This window comes from Stenella coeruleoalba (genome assembly GCF_951394435.1).
Source record: "Stenella coeruleoalba genome assembly, chromosome: 10".
NCBI classification, from domain to species: Eukaryota; Metazoa; Chordata; class Mammalia; order Artiodactyla; family Delphinidae; genus Stenella; species Stenella coeruleoalba.
This window is the reverse complement of record NC_137156.1, coordinates 11,560,270-11,568,676: the sequence shown is the minus strand read 5'-3', so window position 1 is coordinate 11,568,676 and position 8,407 is coordinate 11,560,270. Positions and strand designations below refer to the sequence as shown.

Genomic DNA, 8,407 nt, shown 5'->3' with positions numbered 1-8,407 from the left:
AGGCCCGCGTACCGCGCAAAAAAAAAAAAGGAAATATAAAAGGAAGAGCCACAACAAACTCCTTCCTTGATGAGGTGGCCAAGACCTATTTAATGCAGGACAACATCTCAGAGGCCCATGGCAGGTCCATAAAACTTGCGCCCTCTTTCCTTCCTTTTTTCTCAGTGATTTTACTTTTTGACCTTCTCTGTGTCTTCCAAGATTGGCTTCAATTCTCAAATAGGCCATACTTTATGATGTTTACCTTTGATTCCACATACAACCCTGGTCCCACATCTTCTGTTCTTGCTTCCTCCTTATTTTTCTCCAGCTCTAAGCCTGAGGTTCTTTTTTTTTTTAACTATTTATTTATTTTATTATTTATTTATTTATCTAGGCTGCACCGGGTCATAGTTGTGGCATGCAGACTTCTTAGTTGTGACATGCAGGCTTCTCAGTTGCAGCATGTGGACTCTTAGTTGCAGAATGCACACTCTTAGTTGTGTCACGCGAACTCTTAGTTGCGGCATGCGGGATCTAGTTCCTGGACCAGGGATTGAACCCAGGTCCCCGGCATTGGGAGTGAGGAGTGTTACCCACTGGACCACCAGGGAAGTCCCAAAGCCTGAGGTTCTTACATGTTACTGTGCGTAAGGATCAAATGAGAATTTAGGTTAAAAATTCAGATTCCTGGGCCTTGGTGCCCAGGATTCTCATTTAGTGATTCCGTGTTGAAGTCCAGGAATCTGGAGTTTCACCAAACACCTTAAGTATTTATGCTGTAGGTGTTGAGATATGCTGTCATGTTATTGGATAAGACGTGACCTTTTACCAGGGTATTTTCATTGTACTGAGGGAGGAAGGGATCTTTAATTGTGGACGTAAAGGCATCAGCAATCCGTGTGTCTAGAGAGGTTCTAGGTGGAACACAGCTTCCTGGCAAATCCTGTTGTCAGGCCTGTAGTTTTCTTGCTTTTCTTGCTCTTCCCCCTTTCCCCTGTAGCAGTAGGCGTGAGGAGGGCCCCCAGAGGTCAAAGGGAATCATCTGTCTCTGGTTTGAAATTCAAGGACTTGGAGAGTCCATGACCCTTATTCTTTGGTAGACCACTTTCTAGCTTTGCTAGGTTTTAAAATTTTAAGACAAGCTAAAAAATAATCAAAACCTGTACTCAGAACTTGCCTTACACATAAGAAGTTACTTCTGTAACATGAATAGAGGGGAATGGACTCTGGTTTCAAAGACGGTCCCCCACTATCTGTCAATGCACCTGAAAGCCTAAGCATTACAAATGATGGCCTTTGGACCCTGGAAAATTGTTAGACCTCAAAAGTCTCGCTATTACAATGCACACACTTCTGGGTCAATATTACCTTAAACTGGAGTCAGTGAGCATTTTGGTGATGGTCTAAGATGATTGGAATTGGGACCAAAAAGAATGCGGAGAGGATAGAAGAAAAGAGTTTTGCTGGATGCTGGTTTTGCTTTCAGGTGAGAAAAATGTCAGCTCTTCCCCTTCCTTTTACTCTAATCAATCATACTGTTAGCAAATAAGAAAATTTAAGTTGCAGGAAAAAAAAACCCAACCCCCCTGCAAAACAAAACAAAAAATCCAAACAAACCAAGTAGGAGTGGCTCTTTGGATGAATTCCAGACAACGGAAATAATTCCTACAACACTGCAAATCAATTCTCCAAACTCTGAGTACACTGAGTAGTGGAAATGTCTTTTTACTGTATATGATTTTTGATAATAGCAATATTTAAGAAAGTAACAGTATACTTACGTCTGTATGACATAATACACATTGAAATCATTTAAAAATGTTACTTTAAAATGCTGAAGGCGAGGGCTTCTCTGGTGGCGCAGTAGTTAAGAATCCACCTGCCAATGCAGGGGACACGGGTTGGAGTCCTGGTCTGGGAAGATCCCACATGTCGCGGAGCAACTAAGCCAGTGAGCCACAACTACTGAGCCCACGTGCCACAACTATTGAGCCTGCGTGCTTAGAGCCCGTGCTCCACAACAAAGAGAAGCCACCGCAATGAGAAGCCCGTGCACCGCAACGAAGAGTTGCCCCTGCTCGCCGCAACTAGAAAGCCTGTGTGCAGTAACGAAGACCCAACGCAGCTAAAAATAAATTAATTAATTAATTTTTAAAAATGCTGAAGGCGACTGTTGTAAGTTTGAAACATTAGGTGAAAGTATTCAATATAATTTTAAATTCTGCAATTAGAGAGGGGAAACTGGGGTCAGAGATAAATTAGGAGTATAGGATTAACAGACAGAAACTACTATACATAAAATAGATAAGCAACGAGGATTTACTGTATAGAGCAGGGAACTATATTCAATATCTTTTTTTTTTATATTCAATATCTTGTAATAACCTATAAAGAAAAATAATCTGAGAAAATATGTATAACTGAATCACTTTGCTGTATACCTGAAACTAACACAATATTATAAATCAACTATACTTCAATTAAAAACAAAAGAAAGGGGAAACTTTTAGAAGTATGTATTTGAGTAAGCAAGTTGTATTAAATTATGTCTTAAATTATGTCAAACTTTATAAGACTGAAACATGGTCTCTCTCTTTCTTTAAATTGAAGTATAATTGATTTGTCTCCTTTTGAATAATTGTAGAAGTAACTTTTGAGGAGTCGCAGACCAGCCTTCATTTTCCCCTTTATTCCTTTTCCCTCTTGCTTCACCACTTCCTTCAGTCAGTACACTGCCCACAAAAGTTACTCCTAGCAATACGCATACAAAGTTGATTTCTGAGCAGCGTTTGCACTATTAAGGGTTCTCTTTTCTGGTGGTGGCTCTGAGGAATCTTATGACCCTGGCAAGTTATCTTTGGATGCCTTGATTGCCCCATGATAAAGTGGAGATAACCATGCCTATTGTTCAAAAAGGATTCATAAGATACCATCTATGAACTTTCCTGAAGCCTGGGATAAGAGCATATTATATGTGCCCTTGTTTCTGTTCTCATTAGCATGATCGTAGTTATACCTGGGGACTTTAACTTGCCTTAACACCCTCTTGTATGGAGCTATTTTATAAGAAGTGCTTGTTTTTGTCATTTGCTCTAAGACAAGGGGAAGGAAAGTCCCCCCACCCCTCAAAAATAATCAAACTAGGGGCTTCCCTGGTGGTGCAATGGCTGAGAGTCCGCCTGCCAATGCAGGGGACACGGGTTCGTGCCCCGGTCCGGGAAGATCCCACATGCCGCGGAGCGGCTGGGCCCGTGAGCCATGGCCGCTGAGCCTGCCCGTCCAGAGCCTCTGCTCCGCAGTGGGAGAGGCCACAACGGTGAGAGGCCCGCGTACCTCAAAAAAAATAAATAAAAAAGTCAAACTAAGAACCATCTTATAACAGATTGAAACTTTCTGTTAATGTATTGTAGTTTTCTTCAGCTTCAGTCAAAGTCATTTTCTGAATAGAATCTCCTGTTTTGATAGTCTAAAACTTTGTGCATCATTGTAAACTCTACTTCCTAGCACTTATTTTAGCTTGAAGCAAAAGTTGCTAAACTGTGAAGGATTCTAGTAAGATACGGCGTAGCCATCGTAAGCAAGCAATTCTGATTCAGACGTTAAGGCTGCAACAGTTTGACCCACACATGTTCTGCCTAATCAGGTAGGTCCCACCGCCACCACCAAGAGGTTGAGGGAGTTTTCTTTCTCATTGTCTAGGCTCTAAGCAATGGCAATAAGAAGTGCAAACAAGTATTCAGCAGTGGATCTGTTTTTGATACCCTATCCAAGTCACCAAGTGTGTGCATTTGCTTGGAGAATGGCACACTCTGCGGCGGGCCCTTGCACATTTATACTCGTGCAGGGCCTTAATGGGAAACATTTGAGTCTGGTTGCAAAGATTCGCTCAGTGTGAAATCTGTTCCTAACACAATGGTCAGATTGAAAGGAGTTTCATTACATGGCTGGGCATTTCTTTTTTCTTTGGGGAATAGAAAAGGTGAACGCAATACTTTCCAGTTTAAAGTTACCACAAAACTTCATAATCTTAACCTCAAAATCAACTCCTAAATTTATACAGAGAACCAGAGGCCTTGGGCTGGCTGCAACTGCCTGTTTGATCTTGGTTAAGTTCCAAAAAGCCAGGGAGAGTTCAAAGCAAGGCCAGGGGCAAGTCCACACTGTAATCCACGTCCCCTTTTCCTTCCGTCTGTAATCTCCCTCTCCATCCTCCGGTATGAACTACAGTAGATATCCATTTCAATAACCCTAGACACCGTAGATTCTAGAACAATGAGGAACACATCTTTCCTTATTGATACTGACAGACCCTTTGGTCAGAAAATGTCCCTCAACAGATGTTAGAGAATGTGGTTATAAACCAAAAAGGTATCTGTTACAACTTTTAAGGCCGTTTTATTTCTAGCTCTGTAAATTCCACTGGATAAGGTTTAATTTTTTTCACCCCTTTTTCTTCAGAAAGCCCTCTTGAGGGTTTAGGACACAGGAAAGCAGTTATGGCGTAAATAAGATGCTGCCTCTGCTTTTGCATTAGCCACCCCTCCTCCATCTTCCCACAAAGGAAAAGAGAACTGAAAGGACAGTTACGAAGCCGTACCAATAATAAAGCAAGAACGAGTTCTTCAAATTCATCATTCGAGTTACTGTATTTGGAAATTGAATAATGCCATTTTTTCCAATCTAAGCACGCTGGATGTTATTTCATTCGAATCATACTGTTGGAAGATGGTTTTAGATTATTTTAACTCTGGTTAAAGAATACATCCATTGATATCAAAAAGAATTGAATTGTACCCTGACTTTGAGGTGAATGACTGCCTGAGTACTGACCTAGTCTGAAATTCACTTCCTATCAAATGGGCCACCCGGCATAAGTGACTTCAGCTTAAAATTCCTAATGAGGCCACAAGCATTGGCATAAATACATGAAAGTGGAGACTTAACAATGTACGATAATGTCTTCTTTCCCAATATTTATTCCCTTTAACATAAACACCTATGACAAATAAACGATGAAAGAGAAGAGTGAAAGGGACAGAAATAGTATGCTGACACAGGTGATAGTGATGACGGTTGTGTGTGGCTTTGCTCCCAAGTCACCCAGAGCCCAAGTGAGTCCTCTACCTTCTGAGATAAACATTCCTAATGTCCCACTTTTGCACCCCTGTACCCCAGTCCTGAGTTTGGGCAGGAGTGGGAAGGAGAGCCGTTCTGTTCATATTTTCCTTGCAGAGCTCCTAAGTACTGCACGAAAATGTGCAGGGCAGAGTGTCAGATGTCTGATAATGTAAAATCAGGGGAAGGCTTGAGTGTCATGGCATGCGTATATATATCCCTCAGAAAATGCCATCTGCCATATCTTTCTCACCCCACGTGTTTTGTTTTTGTTTTTTGCAATGTGCTGTTGACATTCCTCCATTGAGAAGGTATGTTCCCTACCTTTGAACTTGAGAAAATCTTTGTAGCTGCCTCGACAAATACAATGCAGTGGAAGTGACAGTGTTTGACCTCTGAGGCAAGGTCACAAAAGGCCACGTGGCTTCTGTGTGGCTCTCTGTCTTTCAGGATGCTCACCTTGGCAACCCAGCCACCACACTGTGAGGAAGCCCTGGCCACTTGGAGAAGCCACTTGCAGGTGTCCCAGTCGCAGCCTTAGCTCAGAGGTGGTCCTAGGCAGGGGGCGGGGGGAGGGAAGGAGGGCTTAGGCTGGCAGGGGTGGGGGTGGTGGAGACGGAGGGGGCCGGAAGTGACTATACTGCTGCTCACTAACTGACCTGAGGAATATTGAGTTTCCGACAGGTCGCGCGGCAGGCCTGCGGATCTGTCTCTTGCTTCAACAGTGCTTAGAATGAACGTACCAAGCGATACCCCTTGTTCCAGCCTCCGACCGCCCTCCAGCTTTTTTTTCAGTTGCAACCTTTGGAATCAGCCACTCAGCTACCCTCGGCCACTGGAACCAACCAACACCAGTTTTTGAGGCTAACTCCTTATTACCAATCAACCCTGAGCTCCCAGATTCGTCAGAATTATTCTACCAAGGTAGAGGTTGCCTGGTCAACCTGCATCTGCAGGCCTTCTATACCTACCTCTCTCTGGGCTTCTATTTCGACCACGACGATGGGGCTCTTCAGAGTGTGGGCCACTTTTTCCGTGAATTGGCCAAGGAGAAGCGCCAAGGCACTGAACGTCTCTCGAAAATACAAAACCAGTGCAGCGACCGTGCCCTCTTCCAGGACGTGCGGAAGCCATCTCAAGATGAGTGGGGTGAAACCCAGGACGCTATGGAAGCCGCCATGCTCATGGAGAAGGACCTGAACCAGGCCCTTTTCGATCTGCATGCCCTGGGCTCTGCCCGCACAGACCCTCACCTCTGAGACTTCCTGGAGAGCGGCTTCCTGTATGAGCAGGTGAAACTCATCAAGAAGATGGGTGACCACCTGACCTACCTCCGCAGGCTGGCTGGTCCTCAGGCTGGGCGGGGCCAGTAGCTCTTTGAAAGGCTCACCCTCAGGCATGACTAGGAGCCTCTGAAACCCAGCGGCCTTTGAGGAGCCCCTGTGGTCAGAAGGCCTGAAGCCTTCTCTGCAGCCACTCGGCAGCTTTTAACTACCCTGGAGCCCTCCCCCAAGCCTTGGACCAAATGGAAATGAAGCTTTTGGCAGCCAAAAAAAAAAAAAGGAATATTGAGTTTCCCATTTGTGCCGGGCAGTGTTGTAGAAGCTGGGCTACAGCTATGAGAAAAACAGACAAAAATAGCCCCCTTCTCAGCTCCTTCTGTAGACTCTGAATCTAACTTCCTGAGCCTTCCACAACTGGGAGAACCAAGCTCAGATTTTATATAATCCTGACCAAGTTTTGTAATTACAGTGAACACATGTCATAGGAATTTTTTTTTTCTTTGAAATAGAGTTCCCCTTTGTTACAGATGAATAAAAAAGGCCTAGGGAGGTTGACGGTGATTCGCCTTCATCTGACTCTTGGGGATGACAGCTAAGTCATCTTCGCTCCTTACGTTTTACTATTTCCATAGAACAACCAGGGTCTGCTTCCTCATAGATAGCCGATTATGATTAGTAACTTACACAGCAGACACTCCTGTCCAGGAGGCACTTGGGTGGGAAATGGAGAAGATTCCTGCCCCCTTTCCCCACCTCGGCTGGGTGAGGGGCCCCTCCCTGTCGCACAGCACCCTGCATCCCACCCCCACCCCACCCCCGCGCTGTTCTTTCTGCTCTTAGAGTGCTCACTGTGGATGGATGTCCTTTGAGGGTAGGGAGAGTGTGAGCCTCCTTTCTAGAGCCACAGTGCCTAGTAGAGGTCTAGGTGCAGAATAAGTGAGCAGTGAAAGTTTGGGGAATATAGAATGAATGAACACAGGGTGGTACCACCCCTGACTCCATTCGCCGTTAGTATCCTGTGCTACGTTTTCTTGGCCGCCCCTGCTCTGGGAAATAGGGAAATGCAGGAACTAGCTCCTCCTTCAGGGAAAGATTTTTGCTCAGCTGCAGGGAGTGTGGTCAGAAGAAAGCCCTCAGCTGTCAGCTCTTCCAGAGTCTGCTTTATCTGCAGAGAGCCACCTTGCGCAAGGTCATGCCATATTCTGGATCCCATGACTTAATAGAAGAGGATATAAAGTAGCTATTTTGGCCCCAATGGGGGACAACTCAGATGGGTACTATTTTACTCTAAAACTCCCTGCCTTGTAAACTGAAACTTTATTTGGCCTCCTCTGCCCATTCCTTCTTCCCATCTTCCTTTCATAGGTGCTGGTCCTAAAATAAACATTTTATACCCCAGACTCCATCTCAGCATCTGCCTCTGGGGAACCCAACCTGCAATGACTTTCTCTTGCCTTTGGTTGTAAGACTCTTACCTTTGGTCAACTTGGCTATTCACCGAGTTAACAATGTTTGTTTTGTGAAGGTCTTAAAGTATTCAATTCTGATTATGGCTCAGGAGACAACTGACAGCTCCAGACGAAGGCTGGGTTTAATATCCAAGGAGTGCTCACTTGGAAGGGTTGGTAATGCCTTTCTCATTGCTGCTTAGAAACATATATTCGGCTGAAATTAGACATTTTTATGAAATCGCTGCATCAACTGATAATACCCAGGCTGTAGATTTTCTTTTTTTCTTGTTTAGCTTCAGCTGACAGATACCAGTTTCACACCAAAGATTCCCTGCCCTCTGGAATTTTGCTCCCTCAGGTCCTACGTGCCTTTGTACCTCTCTGATGCCCTCAAACAGACTCTTCTTCCCCATCTCCATTTTCTTCATTTGTTCTTAGGGGGAGTGTTAGTCTGTTACAAATTAATCTGCCACAGCTAGAGGCAGAATTGTCCAGGATCACCTTCCTTTCAACTCCTTAATCTTAACTAACAGAAGTGATTTGAAAGAGTAGATGTTATCTTTTGTAGAGAAGAGG

General features: G+C 44.3%; 1 pseudogene across 1 annotated transcript; it reads left to right on the top strand.

Annotated features, from left to right (window-relative positions):
• Nucleotides 1–5,048: 5,048 nt before the first annotated feature.
• LOC307192369 (ferritin light chain-like) lies at nt 5,049–6,503 on the top strand (annotated as a pseudogene). The gene is made up of 2 exons: nt 5,049–5,093; nt 5,893–6,503. The product of its transcript is annotated as a ferritin light chain-like (transcript).
• Nucleotides 6,504–8,407: the final 1,904 nt, after the last annotated feature.